Source organism: Protopterus annectens, chromosome 6.part0 (genome assembly GCF_019279795.1).
Source record: "Protopterus annectens isolate FY-2018-M chromosome 6.part0, PAN1.0, whole genome shotgun sequence".
Lineage (NCBI taxonomy): Eukaryota > Metazoa > Chordata > Ceratodontiformes > Protopteridae > Protopterus > Protopterus annectens.
The window spans coordinates 1,157,131,947-1,157,152,576 of record NC_056737.1 but is presented as its reverse complement, the minus strand read 5'-3'; the positions used below and the strand labels follow the sequence as shown (position 1 = coordinate 1,157,152,576).

The 20,630-nt window shown below is 43.3% G+C and overlaps 1 protein-coding gene across 1 annotated transcript in view; it reads left to right on the top strand.

Moving 5' to 3' along the window:
• Positions 1 to 20,630, top strand: part of IFIH1 (interferon induced with helicase C domain 1) — a 2,457,004-nt gene that overhangs the window by 2,266,240 nt on the left and 170,134 nt on the right. The window lies entirely within an intron of this gene.

Sequence of the window (20,630 nt, the reverse complement as noted above, 5' to 3'; positions counted from 1 at the left end):
GTTAATGAGTTGTCCTTAAACGAGGTTATCCACCTACCAACCTTCTTCCCTTCTCCCCAAAACTCTAGTGAGAAGACTTTGCACACACTTGATGTGCATAGACAACTCAGATGTTACCTTTACAAAACAAAATCTATTAGGAAAGCATATAAGCTGTTTGTCTCATTCCATCCCAGGGCTTTGGGACTACCTGTGCCCAAACAAACCATTTCTAACTGGATTTACAAAACCATTACCTTCTGCTATGTCAGACTCCCCCCCTGCTCTGTCAAAGCTCACTCCATCAGAGCAGTAACTTCCTCTGGTGCCTTTCTCAGAGGGATAGACACCATTTCTATCCTAGAGGTGGCTACCTGGACCTCTGTCCACACCTTTACCAAACATTACAAACTGGATTCCATCTCCAGATCTAGGGCTGGGTTTGTCAGACCCACCCTTCATGCCTTCCGGGAAAATTCATCTGCCAGCCCCACCTCTCTCTCTGCATGAGCTTTGGTACTCTCCCTTATGTAAAGAATACTGCAACAGATGAATAGGAGGACATAGTATAGCTGTGTAAGAACTTACCATAAAGATAGATGTCCTTCTCTTCACTGTTGCAACGTTCTATCCCACCTCCCTTCCCCACTTCTTATGATTCCTTGGATGTATTGACTCTCTATTCCTTGGACTGGCTCTCCTCCTGGGGCTTCAGTTCTGAGGATGGTGCACGTGTACATCACCTCTATGGCCTACATCCGATAGCTGCCTACGTGGGACGTACTGCACACTTTACAGTAGTAAAAGACTTTGGTATACTAGCCAACGTTGGGTCACCTGGGCAGGCACCACCCCATGTAAAGAATACTGCAACAGAGAAAAGAAGGACATCTATCGTTATGGTAAGTTCTTAACACAACTATACCTTCAGGAAGAATGAAAATAGACAACACGGATACCTAGTTATGGTAAGAACCTAACTTTTAATTTCTTATTTCAAAACCACTTTTTTGCTGTTGTAATGTATTTCTCGGCTAGACCTATGGTGATGTTACTGATAGCCTTGATTCTTCCTTCCCCATTAGCAAGAAGAAGGAAGGAGATGGTCTTTTAGTGATAAGCCGGCACCTTCTCGGCCTCAGCTACTGATGGGTGGTCGTGCTGTGGATGGACTTCATTCTTCAAAATGCTCATCATTTTCTCCCACTCCCTCTTGTGTAGCCCCTACAAGTCACTAAGGGCTGGAAGGTAGACAAGTCCTCCCCAGCTGTAGGGATGTCCTCTGACAATTATTCATTAATCTCAGAAAAAGGGGTGGGTGTAGGTCTATTGCAGTGCTGAGAAAGGAAGCATATTCATTGTGTTGGGCTTGGGTCAGTCTTTTTTCTAGGTGGTTCTCCAGGAAAAGAGAATAGAAAATTAAAAACCTAACTTTTCCTGTATCAATTTCTGTGGCAGGGAAGACTTGCTCAGATTTGCTAGGGATTTCATTTCTGCCTTTAATATACTAACTCCTCTTCTTGCAGAAAAAGAGTTCTCTCTGTTTCTGACTCTGATTGTCAGTCAGAAGAACAGGAAATGGAGGGAGCAGAAACATAGCTAGGGTGGGGCAAAGGGGACAGTTGCCCTAGATGCTAGATGTCATAGGATGTGATTGGCTTATACATTTTTTAATATAATGCTTCTCATGTGAACACAAGGGCAAGACCGTGATGGCTGGAGGGCTATAGGACCTATAGCTCCTAGATAGATTAGCGAACCTCTTTTTTTTTTTTTTTTTTTTTGCTGACTTGCAGATTGTGATATACTAGGACTGCTGACTTCCAGATTGTGAAAGTATGAGGGAATAGGGTACTAGGACCTAGTGCTTCCCCTACTAGTGAGAAGCATCGGACTGGAGGGGGGGGGTTCTTGTACTGACACACAGATCATAAGGGCCTGAAGAGGTAGGGTGTTAGGACCTGGTACTTCTCTCCAGAGTGTCAGATAGGAAATGAAAGCTTTTTATTATTATTATCATTATTATAATTATTATTTTTTATTTTTATTTTTTGCTCTTCTCCATTGAGAGATTGAGGGGTGCCAGAACAAACTGCTGTTGTGGTAGTAAAAATATGCTACTTCAGTGTCTTCTTCACAAGCTGACGATTCTGATTATGAGGAAAGTGTTGCTTCAGATTTCTTTCCAGAAGACTTATCTTTTTTTGAGAGTTAAACTAAAATGAATGTGGTATTTCAATGGAATAAATTGAAATTCCTGTTTCTCAGCAAAAATATTATGGTTTTTTACAGATGGATATTTTGTAAGCTGCAGCTGTCCCTCGTATATTATCCACTTTAGAGGATGTTTTTCTAACATCTTGTAGGTTACCTGAGAGTCATCCTCCTTTTCCTAGGTCTAATAAGTTATACAGGGTTTCTCAGACTTGCTAGTATCCATTAACTAACTCTACAGCAGCCCTGCAGTGATTTTATTATCTAAAACTGCTTCTGCCTAACAGATTACTAATGCTAACCCCATTCCCTCTGACAGGGATGAGAAACCATTTCACAGGTTTGGGAAGAAATGTTATTCTCCAGACACTTAAATATTCAGAATTTTAAATTGCCAGATTCACGTGTAAAATGAAAAAGTTAATCATTAGCCTTCCCTCTTCTGAGGTAAATAATTATTTAAATGTCTCTATTTTATATGCTTCTCATTTAATTAAGATTCTTTAAAGTGTTGTTATGACACTGCTGATACTGTCTTTAGAGCTGCTGCTTCTGTGTCAGGAATAAGATGATTTGTTTGATTAGGCTCAAATTTACCAGATGATGTTAAGACTGAGATTTTATATTCTCCCCTAAACAAGGAGTGTCTGTATGACCCTTCTGCAGCTCACTTTCTTAAGAAATTTGATGAGGGGGTGAAGTTAATGAAAGGGGTGACATAAATCTTACAGCCTTCCTTTTTTAAAGCAAATAATTTTCTTTACACCTCAGCTCCATTTTTCAAAAAGCAGTTTAAATAGCAAGATGCCAACAAACAGCAAATGCATCGAGGCTTCAAAAGGAAAGGGAAAGCCTCTCAAATTCAAGGACGGTCCAAAAGTCAGAATGACTATTTGCCTTTTCATGTCCCCTCCCCTTTCTACCCTGGTATTCTTCCCCTCTTCTTTATCTTCCTTTTGTGGTACCACGTTATATCAGACAAGTGAGTTCCGAAAGTCATTCAGGAGGGTTACAGCTGGCCATGAGAGTCTCTACCTCCATTTCAGGAGATGCTACCTTGCACAGTAGACCAAATATCCCTTTTCCTCTAGTTCTGGAAAAAATGTTATCCTGAGATGTTAGAGAACCAGGGCCTTCTTGCCAGGGGCAAGGGATCTTACTCAAGGATTTTTCTGGGGAGGCAAAGAAAAAAACTTAGACCAATGCTAGAGCTCACCTTTCTGAATCTTTTTATCAGGGTTCCAGAGTTTCAAATGTTATTCCTTCAAGCCCTGTTACCTCTAGTCCCCTAACTTGCCTTCATAGTAAAGGCAGTCTTAAAGATGATTGCTATCACATTCCCACTGGCAAACATTTTAGAAGTTTCTTAGAATTATCTGTTTCAGGCTTACACTATCAGTTCTCTGTCTTATTTGGACTGTCTGCTGCTCTAAGGGTATTCACAAAGCATTTAGCTACAGTAAATCCTTACTCCAGACTTCATGGCATTCCCATTTTTCCATATTTGGATGATTGGCTTATATTTGCAGAATCTTTTTTCCCATTTATTGAGAGTCCTTGTCTATTGTTCAGAAACTCCTGATCAGTCTGGGGTTTCAAGTCAATTTACAAAACATATCTCTCATCCTTTCTCACAGAATGGTTTTCCTGGGATGTCATTTAGATTCTGCTCTGAGAAGAGCTTTTCTTCCTCTGGACAATGTAGAGATGTACCAAGAGCTTTTCCTGAGTGTTTCCAGTGAATCTGTGGGATCTGTCACAGAATTTCTTTGGGATCTGGATTATATGGCTTCTGTGATTCTCATGATTTCCCATCTTTCAGTATATGCCAGATGTGCCTAGCAGTTCTCCTTCTATGTCCGGTAAATCCAGTCATTCCTTTGATGTGGATGATATCCAGGCCCAGTCATTCCCCCAGGTAAGGTGAGAGATGTATGACCCATATGTTCCCCTGACAGGGATGAAAACCTAATTAGCTCACTCATTCCACAAAGAGGTGTACGTGTGGTGTATGGAAGTGGGCTAGCATGTCTGTCAAGCAGTACCCAAACCTAACCCTCTCTCACGATGACTGCTGGTGGTTTCACTTCAGCTAGTGCTGTAAGAAGCTCCAAGAATATGCCTCTGCAGTACCAATATCAAATAAGTTAGTTCCCGTTATATGTACTATTAAATAATATAATGCACCCTTTGACATATGTCTGGCCAGGCACATTAAAAAAAACTGAAATGCCACAGAGATGCCTAAAAAAAAAAAAAAAAAAGATATCTGGTCTCAAAAACATTAGCTACCAGGAGTTACTGGAGTGCTTGTCCTTGTATCCACTGTCATATAGGCTCCTGTGGAGAGAGATATGTGTAGTTTAGTGTGTTCATAGGGATAGTTCTTTTCAACCTTCTTTTCATCAGCAAATTAAATTGTACAGCCAGTACTGGAACCAAAGATCTCCATATTCATCAACAAGTAAATAAAACTAGATGGAGAAATGGGTTCATCATGAAGTGCCTCTGCTTGCTCTGATGCAGACTCCATCTGCATGTCAGTCAATGTGATTCCTTGTCATCCTTCCAGCGTAGCTTCAACAGCTGAATGGGTGCCCTTAAATCTACTCCTGGACTTACAGGTGCTACCCTTCTTGCAAAAGGTGGTACAGGCTAAGGGATGGGTGCTGGTAATGTGCTTGATAGCCTCGGGTCAACCTTGCCTTATATATCTTATGATCCTATGATTAACTCCCTGGCTTACATGTGGTGTGAGCCACCTGATCCAACAGCTGCTGTCTATCATCCTCCAACAGTCTTGTTCTGGGCCACAGGTGCAGCAAGTCACACCACCTCCTTTCCTCAAATGTGAGGTATGAACACATATGCCATTGGGCATTTTCTGGTGAAAGAAAAGTCCTTCCAAGGGCAGAATCTGGAAGAGGAGATCTACCAAGCAGATTTTACATAACACTGAGGGAGGGGAAAAGTGTGTGAATTTAAAATCACAGCACATTCCTCAAGATGTAACTGTTGTATTTCTGAAGAACTTTTATCTATTTCTTGATTTCCATACTACAGATGTAGTGTCAGTTATGCACTAATGGTAAGATGTTTACCTCGCAGACAAAAATTACAGGGTTTGATTTTCATCAAGGGAAACTGTCTGAGCTTAAAATGCTCCCCCCAAGGGCAGCTAACCTAGTATTTGCCTATGAACCTAAATGTAAATTATGAGCTATAAAGTCCTCCAAGGATGGCCTGTTTGGTAGGAATATGCTGTTTAAGTCTACACTGTGTATGCAGACTGGATTCTTTAAAAATATATGTGACACCAAAGACTTTACTAACATAACATCGTGCTTCAGGCAGTGTAACAGCTTTATAAGAGTTAAGTGATCAATAGATCTTACATCTCTCAATAAAGTTCTTCTCTACCAGGAAGATGTAGGAGTCATTATATATGACAAATTAAAATTTAACCTTCATTTTCAAAGTACTGTTAGGAAAACGCATCAAAAACTTGTTATGTTGTATAGAGTCAAACATTTCCTTACTAACATCACTGGGAAAATTACTGCTTCTGCTTACCTACTACCAACATTACAGTATTCCATTTCAATTGTCATTTAACTTACAAGACTATTATTTAAACTAGGGCAGTGCTACAACAAAGTCTCTAAAGTTGCATCTAATACAGCTACCAAAACTCATCACTGCTCAGCCCTGAAACTCACTAACTGGGTGGAACTATGTAATTATATTACTTTCACCTGTCTGAAAACTTCTCAGAACTTATTGTACTTACCTGAAAGGCGCCTCTCATTAAATGATTTGCTAGAGTTGTATAGCCAGTATAGACAATTCCTGTAGATAAATGCCCCATCTGCACAACTAAGATGCTGCCGGCGATGCTTTGCACTCAAGCTTTGTTTCCAAACTTTGGGATTCAGTTGCAACATACATCAGACAGCACCCTAGTTCACATATGTTTAATTATCATCTAAAACAATAATGTGAAGTTGTTCTATCTCGCCGTTCATTCTTTACTGATGGGTTCGGAGCCGATCCCTCGGCTCCAAGTCGGCACCTACTGCAAAGCTCAAGGATTTCAAGTAGCTTGAGGCCAAGTCCCTATCCCATGATGCAGCCTGAGTTACCTCAGATCTAGTTTGCCGCTGCAACTGATCGGAGGTTCTTGCTAGCTCGGGTCAGTAAAAATGTTTATATCTTTATATTTACTAAAATTATTAGAACCGGTATCCGAAACTCTTAAAATCACCTATTCTCCAGTCGGTGCCATCAGTCCAATCATCTTCTCGATCTTCTGTGAGGCTGTCTGATTTGGATGTGGATCAGGTGGTGCAGAAGCGTTTACAAGCACCGACCTTTGCCAAATTGTTATCGGCTCCGACCCAGGTGGCTTCGGAGCCGAAGACCCTTATGCCAGCTATATGTATTCCTCCTCTGAGCCATAAAGGTCTGTTGGAGCTGGAGGAGTTGGACCTGCTGATGGTGGAGCCTTCAGAGCCAATGCCTGCTCTATTGTCTTCAGCTCCATTCACTCTGACGTCCTCGGCACCGATCGATGAATCTAGGAGCCGACACTGTCTGGTCGGGTCCAGGGAGGATAGTCGAACTAACTTGTCAGTTCCGACTTTGCCTCTCAGGGCTTCAGCTCGGATGAGCTCAGCAACTACCTCAGGCTCGGAGCCCACTGTTCCGGTGCCGGGGGTATCAACGGTTTCCTTGGATCCGTAGGTCCCCTCGCTTCGAAGCAGAAGTGCTTTTGAAGCCATGAGGAGAATTATGTCTCCCAAGACATCCTCAACTTCGGGTCTGGATTCTTCATCCCCAAAAGCGCCTATGTCTGCTTCTGCATCACAGATCCTTGCTAAGCGCAGAGACCCAGAGCTTCAGGAAGCCCCAGTGGGTGGCCCATGCTCTTCTGAGAGCTCCCCAGAAGCTCCCACTGATGAGGTTCCCAGGAAGAGAGTGTGTAAAAGGAAACACTTGGACTCCCCTCAGGAGTCATTAACATCTGACACTGACTTGGATGAATCAGAAGGGTCCCCGCAGTCCTCCCCTGAGGATATCTCATTTGCTGAGATACTGGAAATCCTTAGGCAGAGGGGTGACTGGCAGTCCACCAATCCTACTGAGGATGAGTTGGTCCTCCTGAAGGCTTTCGGGTCTCAGCCCTCCACCTCTTGGGTGTCTCCGCCCTTCGATGAGCTGATGCAGCTGGTCTCACGAAGGGCGTGGGAGTCTCCAGATACTATGGAGCCTGTCCCTAGGAGGCCTAATAAGTTAATTTCTGCCCCCATTGATAAATCTTTCTTGACAAAAGGTGTGCCAGTTGATGCCTTTGAGGTTGCGGCAGCCACCAAAATGGAAATGTCTGAAACTTCCTTGTCTATCCCTCCTCCTAACAGAGACTCTAGGATCATGGATAGATGTGGGAAGCACATGTTTAGTTCAGCGACTTTTGTTCTTCGTTCGCTTAACTATTTAACCCATTTTACCAGACTACAAAGAGATCTCCTTAAAGAGCTGGGAGTTACTCTTCAGGGTACAGTAGCTGCAGGAGCTACAGACAAAATTGCCACTCAGCTTGCTACTCTCAGTTCTATAGTGAACTCGTCCATGCGCCTCATTTCATATGCAGCTGATGGAATGAGTAGGGCAGCGGGTACAGGAATTGCTCTTAGGCGACAATCCTGGATGTGCTTGTGTTCCTTTGTGGAGCACTTCAAGTCATCCTTTGTGAATACCCCCTTTGATGGCTCATCCCTTTTTGGGCCTAAAGTCAAGGAAACCTTAACCAGGTGTGAGCAGGATGGAAAGACTCTGTCTGCTATCAAGGTCCGTTTTTCCACCCTTACTAGACCCTACTCCAAAGGTCAAAGGGGAGAGAAAATGTGGTTCCGAAAAGCCCAAGGAGCCTTTCTGGACACACATGGTGAACCCTCCTCGAGGCAAAGGAGGGGGCAATAACGGAAGATGCCGCCCTCGCGGCAGAGGGGGTCCGCAACACCAGGGTGACAGAGATCACTTCTTTGGGAAGCCCTACCAGTGCTCCTGAAAGGAGGCCTGACTGTCCTGCTCTGGAGGCAGTCGGGGGTCGCTTATCTTTGTACCCAGATGCCTGGCTCAAAATAACAAACGACAACTGGGTACAAAATATCATTTCCAGAGGATACTTCATCCCTTTCACCACACCCCCTCCACAAGGAAAATCCCAGGCATTTCAGCCAGTTACAGGGACCAAGCAACAGTAAAGGTCCAGACGTTGCTAAGAAAATGAGTCATCCAACCAGTCCCAGCAGACCAGACAGGATCCGAAACTTACTCAAGATTCTTTTTAGTTCCAAAAAAGACAGGGGACTGGAGACCTATATTGGACCTCAACAGACTAAACAAATCTGTAACGAAAGAGAAGATGTTCTTCGTGTTTCATTGTTGCAGTCATCACATTTGGGTTATGTGCTTGCAGTTGCCCTCAGTCGGCCTGATTAACAAAGTCTTGGGTCCTGCGTCGGTTGCTGTTTCATCTTCCATGACATCAGGCAGTCAGGGGTATAAAGTATGCAGCTGATGCCATTTTCCCAGTCTTTCTTGCCGTGCGGTGCTCAAAGCAGAAGCAGTTCACAAGTGCCGGTCAGCCGACTCCTGAAATTTTCGTTCTTGAGTTTCAGAACCAAAGTCTTCAACTAAAGCTAAGTACCCCATTGGGGAAACTTTTTCTTGCTCTTTCCAATGTCAGTAAAAGTCAATAATTGTATTTCTTGTGGAAAGCAAATACCTCATAAAGATTTTCATTCGTACTGTAGTCCTTGCCTAGGCCCTGGCAACGACGTACCTTGCGGTCGGTTTTGTGCCTTATTTAAACAACGAACTCGTCGTCAGTGTATTTACACTTCTAAATATTTTGGTACTTGCGTTCATTTATCCAGATATGGCTTCGGTAAGCCACCCAACTACCGACATACCAACACAAAGATAAAGACAGAGACAGGCCACCTAGTTCCAAAGCTGCCAACGATGCTTTTCCTAAGCTAGTTGCCAGAGTTCACTGGTACTCAGTGAGGCACTTTCGCAGCCCCTTATACCCACTGCTTCAGATTCGCAGGCCTCTACTGAGACCCATTTAGAGTCTGTTATGCTGCGAGATGCTTCAACTGTGGAACCTGCGGATGTCTCTACCTTGAATGGGTCCGGAGCCGCTGTGCAGGCACCGGCTTCTGAGGGTGTATTCATCCCTACTGACTTGCATATTAAACCGATGCCATCTTCTTCTTCAAGGCCTAAAACTCGATCCATGCCTAGAAAACCAACGCCCAGATCGCATGGTCAGGCCTTTATGCCTAAAAAACAAATGATAAGAATGGCTGAAGACCTTACTACTTTAATCAGGGGAAGTCAACCTTCCCCCTCTAAGAGACTTAGGACTGAATTTGGCTATGATTCTTCTGATCAGGATTTTGAATTTTCAGTTTCTTCTGATGACCAGGATTTACCCTTATCTGCCTATGAGGATTCTGATGCAGAGGACTCAATTCCCTCTGCTTTCCCTCCAGAGGATTTCTCTTTTGGTGAAACCTTGCATATTCTTAGGGAGCATTTCCGCTGGGAAAGCCAGGATTACTCTGATTCTAAAAAAGAGGCTTAGGGATTTCTTACTCCTGCCCCAACACAGGCCTTTAGCTATCTCCCTGTACTGGACATTGTTGATGATGCCTTTACAGAGTCTAGCTTGGCCCCTGACTCCTTACCTCCTGTTCTCAGAAAACCAGATAGATATTACAGGGTTCCTGACTCTCACAAGTTCACAGGGACCCAAGGGCATAAAGGCTACAACTGCCAAAAATCCTACCCCCTCTGATAGAGATTCCAGGGCACTGGATAGATGGGGTAAGAAGGTATACACTTCTGCAACCTTGGCCATTAGGGCCTTAAATTGCCGGTTTCATATGTTAAAGTATCAGCAGCACATTATTGGATTGCTTGTACAGAAAATGATGTTGATTCCTGACTGTGCTGAAAATAAGGATTTACAGGATTTAATGCATTCTGCTGAACAAGTTGGAAAACATACTTTACAATGTGGTTTTGATTCACTAGAGGCATCTTGCAGGGCTGCTGTCAATGGGTCTGCACTTAGGCATGCTCGGCTTAAGGAGCAATCCTTGCCAGATCATGTTAAAGCTAAATTACTGGATGCTCACTTAAATCAGGACCACTTGTTTGGCAACAAGGCAGAAGAAGTTCTTAAAAAGATGGTGGAAAAGGCTAACTCTATGCAAACTGTTAAAGATTTTCTACAAGTACAACCTCCAAGATTTAGTAGGCATTGGCCCTCTAAGAATTGGTCTTTTCCTGCCTCTTCCAGTACTTCTCCATCCAAACCCAGACCCAGCAGAACACTCAGGCTTCAGTCCCAAGGTACGCACAGGACTAAGCAGTGGGGAGCTCCCACTTCCAAAGCAGGGAGCAGTAAGACCCCCCCTTATGGTAAACTGTTTCAATCATTTAACTTTGAAACTTCCAAGCCCTTCTCAACTGACTGCTCCTTTAGGGGGAAAGATTGCTCTGCAGGCAAAAAACTGGGAACTCATTACCCATGACAAATGAGTTTTAAATATAGTTTCCCAGGGATACAGATTCCACTTCCACACTTTACCAACCCCAAACCGTTGGCCAGTTATACCCCCCTAAATCAGTGGGCAGAGGCTCAAAAGCAGGTTCTCTCTCTAAGTATAAGGGCATTTCAAACTGTCCCAGAAGAGGAAAGGGGACAAGGTTTCTACTCAAGACTTTTTCTGGTGCCCAGAAAAGACAACTCTTGGTGTCCTATCCTGGATTTTTCTATTCTAAACACTTTTTTGGTGATCCCAAAATTCAAGATGCTAACTCTTCACCAGTTGCTTCCTATGCTAGACAAGGATGCCTGGTTGGCAACACTGGATTTAAAGGAAGCCTACCTGCACATCCCAATCAGGGAATACTTATGCATCAAAGCAGGCTTCTTGCACTATCAGTTCTCTGCACTGCCCTTTAGCTTATCTACTGCGCTCAGGGTATTCACAAAGTGCCTAGCTCCAGTCATTGCATTTTGCAGGCAAAGAAATATTCAAATATACCCATACCTGGACGATTGTCTAATTCAGGCAGAAAGCCAGGGCATACTATTGAATCATCTGGCATTTGTACAAAAAGTGCTAACTTCTCTGGGGTACACCATAAATGAAAAGAAATCACATCTGTTACCCTGCCAACAAATTGTATTTCTGGGAGCAAGCTTGAAAACAACTTCCCAGAAGGCTTCCCTCACGCCAGAGAAACAAGTTCATTTGACAGCTTACTTCAAACTTATGGCCACAAAGACCCTGCTATCTGCAAGATAAATACTGCAAGCCTTGGGGTTCATGGCCTCCTGCATTCTTCTAATTCCATATGCAAGAGTGCATATGAGGAAACTACAATGGTATCTAAAAAGCCTATGGTGTCAACATTCTCAGGATCTAGAATCAATGATTCCTATCATACCTTGTCGACAGATAGAGTTCCTTGGGTGGGCAGAGGCCTGCCACCACAACAAGGGACTGCCATTCACTCTACCCTCTGCCACCCAAACCCTAACAACAGACACATCAGACTATTCATGGCGGGCTCACTTGGCAGGGCAGTGCATTCAGGGCAAATGGAACCCAAGTCAAATGCACCTGCATATCAATCAAAAAGAAATGTTAGCTGTACAATATGCTCTGACTGGCTTCAAGGATCACATTCTTTCAAGACAACGATTGGTAAAGATGGACAACACCACTGTTATGTGGTACATAAACAAGTAGGGGGGAGCCCACTCATACCCTCTCTACAGGCTGTGTGGAGCACAGCCTTGAGCTACCAAGTGTGCCTACAGGCTCAATTCCTACCAGGAAAGCTAAATACACTGGCAGATGACCTAAGCAGAAATCTTCTGGACCCATGTGAGTGGAAAGTGCACCTACAGGCTCAATTCCTGCCAGGAAAGCTAAATACACTGGCAGATGACCTAAGCAGAAATCTTATAGACCCACATGAGTGGAAACTGGAACCAAAGATATTCAACATGCTGAGAAACAAATGGGGGAGCCCAGAGATAGACCTGTTTGCCTCCCCCCAGAACTATCAGTTGGACAAATTCTGCACAATAACTCCCCACAAACAAGTTTGGAAAGTGGATGCCCTGGAAAAACTATCAGTTTATGCCTTTCTCCCTCTGCCTCTCCTCTCCAAGGTACTACTAAAGATCAAACAGGACAAACCAAGGACAATACTGATTGCACCAGTTTGGCAACACCAACACTGGTACCCCCTCTTGCGCAGTGTGTCACTGCTGGCACCATGGCACCTGCCTCAGACCCCTGCTCTGCTGTCTCAGCAGGAGGGCCAAATTCTGCACCCACAGCTTCAAACCCTGAACTTGGCAGCCTGGCTAATTACCTGATCTCACCATTCCCATCCCTCAGTAAGCAAGTGATGGATGTCATTCTGGAGGCAAGGAGGCCTATTACTAGAAAATCCTATGCTGAAAAATGGAAAATATTCTGTTCCTGGAGCCAAACTCATGGGATGGGGACAGCAGCGCCCAGTTTATCTCAGATTCTTCAATACTTAACTGAGATGCTTCAAAAGGGCCTTTCCTTTTCCTCCATCAAAATTCATGCCTCAGCCATTTCAGCTTATTACAATACAGAACCACCCCTCTTCTCTCATCCACTGCTGAAGCAATTCCTCAGAGGGGCCAAAAACATAAGACCACCCAGGAGAGCCCCTACTCCAGCCTGGGACCTTATCTTTGTATTGGAAAAGCTCACTCTACCTCCCTTCGATCCAGCTGCAAGTGCAGAGTTGAAATTCCTTTCTTGGAAAACATCTTTCCTTCTAGCCATCACTTCAGCAAGAAGGGTGTCTGAATTACAGGCCCTCATGGCTGTGGAGTCTTTCATCATCGTTCATGTGGACAGGGTGTCCCTCAGGACCAATCCCTCCTTCATGCCTAAGGTGGTAACCAGTGTAGCCCTTAATCAGTTCATTCATTTGCCAACTTTCTTTTCTAATCCACAGAACAAAGGGGAACGAATACTGCATCCCTTGGATGTGCACAGACAACTTAGATTTTACCTGAACAGGACTAAACCTCTCAGGAAATCTGAATGGCTGCTGGTTGCATTTGCTGCAGGGGCAGAGGGGAAAGCTATTTCAAAGCAAACCATTTCTAAGTGGATTGGCCATTGCATTCATTTCTGCTGTAAGCACCATGAAAAACCTACTCCACAGGGGATAAGATGACATTCAACCAGAGCTGCATCTACCTTTACAGCCTTTCTCAGAGGTGGCCCTACCAGAGACATCCTAGAAGCTACTACCTGGAGTTCTGTACATACCTTCACCAAGCATTACCTCCTGCCAATCTTTTCTAATTCCAGAGCTGGCTTTGCCACTGCAGTCCTGCAGGGCCTTATAGCTGGTCCTAATGCTATGTAATTGCCTCCCATCCTTAGCTTTGGGAATCTACCCAAATGTGATGACTGCAACAGTGAAACATGAAGAACATAGTACAGCTGTGTACACTTACCATAAATGTAGATGTTCGAGTATTTACTGTTGCAGTCCTGGTTATCCTCCCTCCAGACCCCTGACTTCTATTGTCTATACCTCTATTCTTGTTTACTATGCTTAAAGCTTTCTGGTGTATTTGCTTTATGTTGGAGGTGTAACCTTGTATATAATTGCTTCCCATTATGGGGGCACCTGACATCCGGAGCAAGAAAAACTGATAAAATGGCGTCGGCTGCATGCTTTATACCCCTGACATCCTGCCGTCATGGAAGATGAGACAACAACTGACGCAGGACCCAATATTTTGTTAATCAGGCTGACTGAGGGCTACTGCAAGCAGATAACCCAAATGTGATGACTGCAACAGTGAATACACTCGAACATCTACATTTATGGTAAGTGTACACAACTGTACTTTTCGGATGGTCACGCTTCAGTCAATACTTCCCTTCCTAGGGAAAGACAATTGGATGTGCTCGATAGATCTCCAGGATGTGTACTACCACATAAAATGGCCAGGCCATCCAGGGATCGTCTGCGCTTTCAGCTGGGAGACAATCATTACCAGTTTTGAGCCCTGCCCTTTGATCTCACTACAGCCCCCACAGTGTTCACCAAATGCATGGCAGTGGTCACAGCTCACCTGAGATGGTTAGGATTTCAGGTGTTTCCGTACCTAGATGATTGGCTCCTTACTGCCACCACCAGGCATCACCTCATTCAAGCCAGGGAGTCCACTCTGTCACTCTGCAATCAGCTGGGCATAACAATAAATTCAGAAAATTTTGCCTGGTCGCCATCGCAGCATATCGTCTTTATCGGAGCAAAACTGGACACCACCATGCTAAGACTTCCAGTAGAAGGAGTCTTACTTCTCTGACAGCATGTCCACATTCTAATATCCAGAAACAAAGCACCAGCATCAGAAGTTCAGAAATTGTTAGGTATGATGGCAGCAGCAATTCTAGCCATACCGCTAGGTCGTATGCACATGCGGATACTACAATGGCTGTTGTTCACTCAATGGTCTTACCAAGAGCTTCCCATGTCTCACACGATAATGATCACAAGAGCTTCCCGTGTCTCACACGATAATGATCACAAATTCCTGCAAAAAGGATTTTCAATGGTGGTTGACCTCACTTCATGTTTCGATAGGATGCCCATTTGTGCTACCCCTCCAGCGGCCACAGTGACCACGGACGCTTCCCTGATAGGGTGGGAAAGGCATTTTCAGGGAAAGACTGCCCAAGGCACATGGACCAGTCAAGAGACACATCTGCATATTAATGTCCTAGAGATGAGAGCAGTACTTTTGGCGTTGCAGTACTTCCAGTACTTTCTTCCTCTGGGTACAATTGCGATTCAGACGGACAACATGTCAGTGGTCTGGTATTTGAACAAACAAGGAGGAACCAGATCTTACCCCCTTTGTCACGAGGCCCTAAAAGAATGGCAGTGGGCTATTTCCACCCAGTGCTTTCTGTTAGCAATGCACATCCCAAGGAAATCCAACGTGATAGCAGACAATATATAACCAAAAATACACAGAGGTACCACACAATAGCGTCTTTAATAACACAAAAAATAAATAAGAACAGTGGTAAGCTCTTTCACAAAACTAATTGCTTCATCAGAATGATAGCAGACAAGTTGAGCAGAGCAATTTTATTGCCCCACGAATGGTCCCTCAAGATGGAAATAGCGGAAAGGATAGTCTGCAGGTGGGGCCACCCTTGCTGCGACCTTTTTGCCAGTCACATGAACACCAAATGCAGAAGCTACTTTGCCCTGTTTCTCCCTCTGGGAGAAGCCTCAAGGGACGCACTTGTTCATGATTGGCCCCCGGGTCTCCTCTATGTATTCCCACCAATCCCATTGATACCCAAGCCCTGGGAAGGACCATCATTCTAATAGCTCGCTGTTGCCCTTGTCAGATTTGGTTCACTTTCCTTCGACTACTTCTTTTGGAGGACCCCTGGATTCTGGACCCGGTTCCAGAACTTATGACGCATTCGTCAGAGGAACGTCATCCCTCTCTGCAGTTCCTGAAGCTGACAGCTTGGCTGCTTCAATTCCCATCATAGCCAGTTTCGATAACCTTTCCAAGGAGACAAAGCAAATTATCCTATCATCTCATAAATCCTCTACAAGGAAGCTGTACCTCAGCAAATGGAAGACATTTCTATATGGGCCTCTAAAAACAATATTGATCCTTACCAAGACCGTATGGCCTCTATTCTAGATTTCTTAACCATGATTTTCAATAAAGGAGCTGCAACAGCAGCAGTCCGCATTCAACTAGCTGCCATTTCTAACTTTCATCTGGGATTTGAAGGATTGAATATTATGTCACACAAATTATCCAAAGCCTTTCTCAAAGGGACCTTTTGTATTAGACCACCTGTGAAACCTCCCTATTCTCCATGGAATCTAAATTTTATGCTTTCCCGCATAATTCTTCCGCCATTTGAACCAGCTTCCTCATGTGACCTCAAATTTATGTCATGGAAAATCATCTTTTTAGTGGCTATTACTTATGCCCACAGAGTGTTAGAGCATCAGGCCTTGTCCATTAAGCCTCCCTATTTGATTTTCCATGCTGACAGTCTCACTTTGAACAAACCCCTCTTTCTTACCCAAAGTTTGCACTGAAACTAATCTCAACCAAATTATTGATTTGCCAATTTTCTTCCCCAACCATTCCAACTATTTAGAGTACATGATGTTCACAGACAGCTCAGATTTTATTTGGATAGAAGAAAAGATTTCAGGAAATCAGACCAGCTTTTTGTTTCATTCTAAAATTCCAGAAAGGGTATGCCAGTGGCTAAAACAACTCTGTCTAAATGGTTATCTGATTGTATCACCTTTGCTTATTCAGCTGTCAGTATGCCCTTGCAGCATAAACTAAAGCTCACTCAACCAGAGCAGTTTCTACATCATCTGCCTTTTCTGACAGACTTCCTATTGATCACATTTGTGCAGGAGCCACTTGGTCAAAACCTCATACCTTTATCACTCATTACAAAGTTGACAGGGCCTCCTTTGGATCCATGGTCCTGAGAAATATACTCCCATGAGCCACCCAATGTTATTGGTGCTTGGGATGCTACCCATCAGTAAAGAATGAACGGCGAGATAGAACAACTTCATGTAAAGAAGCTATGTACTTACCATAACGTTCCATGTGAGTTGTTCATCTCACCTTCATTCTTATGTCCCTCCCTCCTACCCCCTCCAGGGCTTTCAGAAAACTGAGATGCTAGATCCTTCCTGTCACTCAACCTTTCTATACTTTCTCTGTTATGGAGTTATAGAATGGCATATGGTATTGTTTTACGCAGCAAACAAGATCTGAGGTCATTCAGGGTGCATCATGGGATAGGGACTTGGCCTCGAGCTACTTGAAATCTTTGAGCTTTGCAGTAGGTGCCGGCTCTGAGCTGAGGGATTGGCTCTGAACCCATCAGTAAAGAATGATGGCGAGATGAACAACTCACATGGAACATTATGGTAAGTACATAACTTATTTTTTTAAAGACTCCTAGCTTTGCTCTTGCTCTACCGATAAAGGATTGCTCCTCATTCACAATGTACATGTTGTTGTGTCTTTCGGCTTTTCCCAGTTAGGGGTCGCCACAGTGGAACTCCGGTCCGCTAATGATTGGCAGTAGATTTTTTTACGTGCCAAGTTGCTGGCCCTGACGCACAACCTTCAACGAAGGTACGCCCATTCACGCATGTCTCCACACAGAAGACGCTCTAGCTGAGAATCGAACAGGAAAACATCTTACTGTGAGGTGACAACGCTACTGCAGCACCACCACCGCAGTTTCATTCACAATGTACATATCTTTCAGATATTCCTGTTTTTCTAGTATCTCTACAATACGTGTGGAATCAGTACCTGTTGCTCCTTTTTTTGATTTATATAACTACATGGCTCCATTTTCATCTCTTTCTGTTCTGTAACTGAGGTTTATTGACTTCCTTACTCTTCTAACTCCTTCCTCCTTTTATCTGTTCCTCCATTTTAATGTAATAGATTTCGGCTTTGTCATTATGATGTATTTTTCCTATTAAGTGTATCATTTGTACTGTTTTTTCTTTTTGCCATTTATTATCCTGTATTAACTGTTTGTTATATACACCAATTATATTTTTTATTTGATGCTGTTCTTTGGAGCTTTTCTCTCCAGGTCTCTGCCGAAAAAGTTTAATGTCCTGTCAGACTTTCCTGGTAAACAAATGGAAACAAATAAATAAATTATAATGGGATTTTTAGAAATATTCAAAGCTGTATGTACCTACCACTAAATATTCCACATTGCTGAATGAACTAGTGCTGGAATGCAGTTTGATTTTTTTCTGCAAGTAAGTTATATACAAACCACCCATGTGTATATACAAATATATATATATATATTTTTTTTTTTTTTAATTTTATTTATTTATTACACTTACACACACACACACACACACACACACATATGTATATAGCTTTACTATCACTTGATAGAAATGCAGTCGATTGAGACTGAATGATTGAAACAGTTTCACTGACAAGATATTGTCTGAAACCCTTTTCGCCAAATCAGAAATTATAGAAAAGTGTAGAAGTGCAGATAATATGCGATGGTGCCATTTCCGAGGATATGATTTGATTGGGAAGTCACCCTAGAAGATTGGTGGACTGGCAATACCCCTGTCACGTGCCCCCCCCCCAAAAAAAAACTTATAGATGTTTGTGCTTGTGCATCAACACTGATCCATTGTGTATGCTGTTTTTTTTTCTTTTCTCTATTGGCTGTGCAGCTGTAGCATTAGTATATATATATATATATATATATATATATATATATATATATATATATATATATATATATATATATATAAAATTGGGGGAGGGGTGCAGGGAGTCTTGCCCTCCTGCAAAAACATTGTTTTTATGTTGCATTTTCTTATGTTGAGTATTTTCTATAATTTGTGATTTATCGAAATGGGTTTCAGTCATCTGGGTTTTTTGTCAGTTACTTTTTAAAATTGTTGCAGTATCATCCTCCCTGGTAGTCAACTGCAGTTCTGTCATGTGATAATATATATATATATATATATATATATATATATATATATATATATATATATGTGTGTGTGTGTGTGTGTGTCTGAGAGATGTACCTCCCTGGACTATATGAAGAGAGACATGATCGAGCTCACTGAATGTGTCCCAAGCAGGTATGTTCCCAGCCTTAAGCAGCATTCTACCTTCACCCAGAATGATGCCTTAGTTGTTGTTTGTCTTTTTGGCTTTTCCCAGTTAGGGGTTGCCACAGCAGAACTCCAGTCTGCTAATGATTGGCAGTAGATTTTTTTTTTATGGTGCCGAGTTGCCAGCCTGACGCCCAACCTTCAGCGAAGGCACGCCCATTCACGCATGTCCTTCGAATGCCACTCGACCGTGGGGAGGACATGCAAACTCCACACAGAAGGCACTCCAGCTGAGAATTGAACAGGAGAACCTCATGCTGTGAGGCAACAATGCTACCACTGCACCACCGCGGCTTCAGAATGATGCCTTAGTACAAACAGAAAATGATTGACTTTAACAATTGGCTTAGTTTCTGGTGTCATTCGAAGGGGATCCAGTACCTGACAGCCTGGAAAGACATTGACAAACCACGATGCTTTGACAGAGATGGCCTGCATCTGTCTCCCTTGGGCTTCATGCTCCTAGCAAAGGCTCTTGCCTTCTCCATAGTGCCTGTTTTAGGCAATGCTGAGGTCAAAACTGCCAACATGAAAATTTCATCAAAACGCAAATTAAAGGTCATGCTGCTAAACGCTAAGAGTCTAAACATGAAACTGAACTCATTGCAAGCATTCTTAACCCTGGAAGAAGCTGACATTTGTGCAGTCAGAGAAACCTGGTTCAAAGCTGCGGAGAGCACCCCACCCATACCAGGTTACTCATCATATCATACATTCAGACACCAAACCGTGGGCAGCAAAGCAAAAGAAGGTGGAGTTGCAATATATATAAAAGACATACACAACTTCAGGCTGGTCAGACAGTATGACATACAGGTGACACTCTAGGTGCAGTTAACCATTGACAGGACCCCTATTGAAATCATAGCTAGCTACAGACCCCCAACTTTGACTCAAGATGCCCACTCCACCTGTCTGAACCTCTTTGAATCTATCAAGATTCAACCCTTTACCCTGCTTTTGGGTGACTTTTAACTATCCAGCCATAGATTGGAAGAACTACTCATGCCAAAACACAAATGCCCAGAGATTCTTTGGTTTCATCAATGCAAATGCCTTGGACCAGCTGGTTGACACCCCCACAAGAGGTGTAAATGTCTTGGACTTGGTATTAACCAACATGAGTAACCACTGCAGCATCCCTACAGTATCATCTTCCCTGGTGAGATCCGACCACAAGAGTGGTCACTTTCGAAGTCACCATCTCCTCCACCCTCCCCCTTCCAGCTAGGCTCAAACAAAAGTTTAGCTGATTACAACCTCTTGATGGAAGGTATAAAGAGTTTCACAACCTCCTCCCCCTCCATAGATGCTGGCACATATGTCAACACCTACACCAGCGTACTATACAAGCATTTATATAGCTGCCTGGAATCAGGAATACCCAAAAGGACAAAAACCATGCCCCGTAAGGAAGAGTAAAGCTGTCTGGTGGACATCTGCAATAAATAAACTCTATAATAAAAGGAAAAAAAATGCTGTCCAAGACCAAGAAGGAGTGGGTACCTAATTAGAAGCAATCTCTCCTTATCCTGAACAAGAAAATAAGAGCATTAGTGAAATCATCAAAAGCAAAC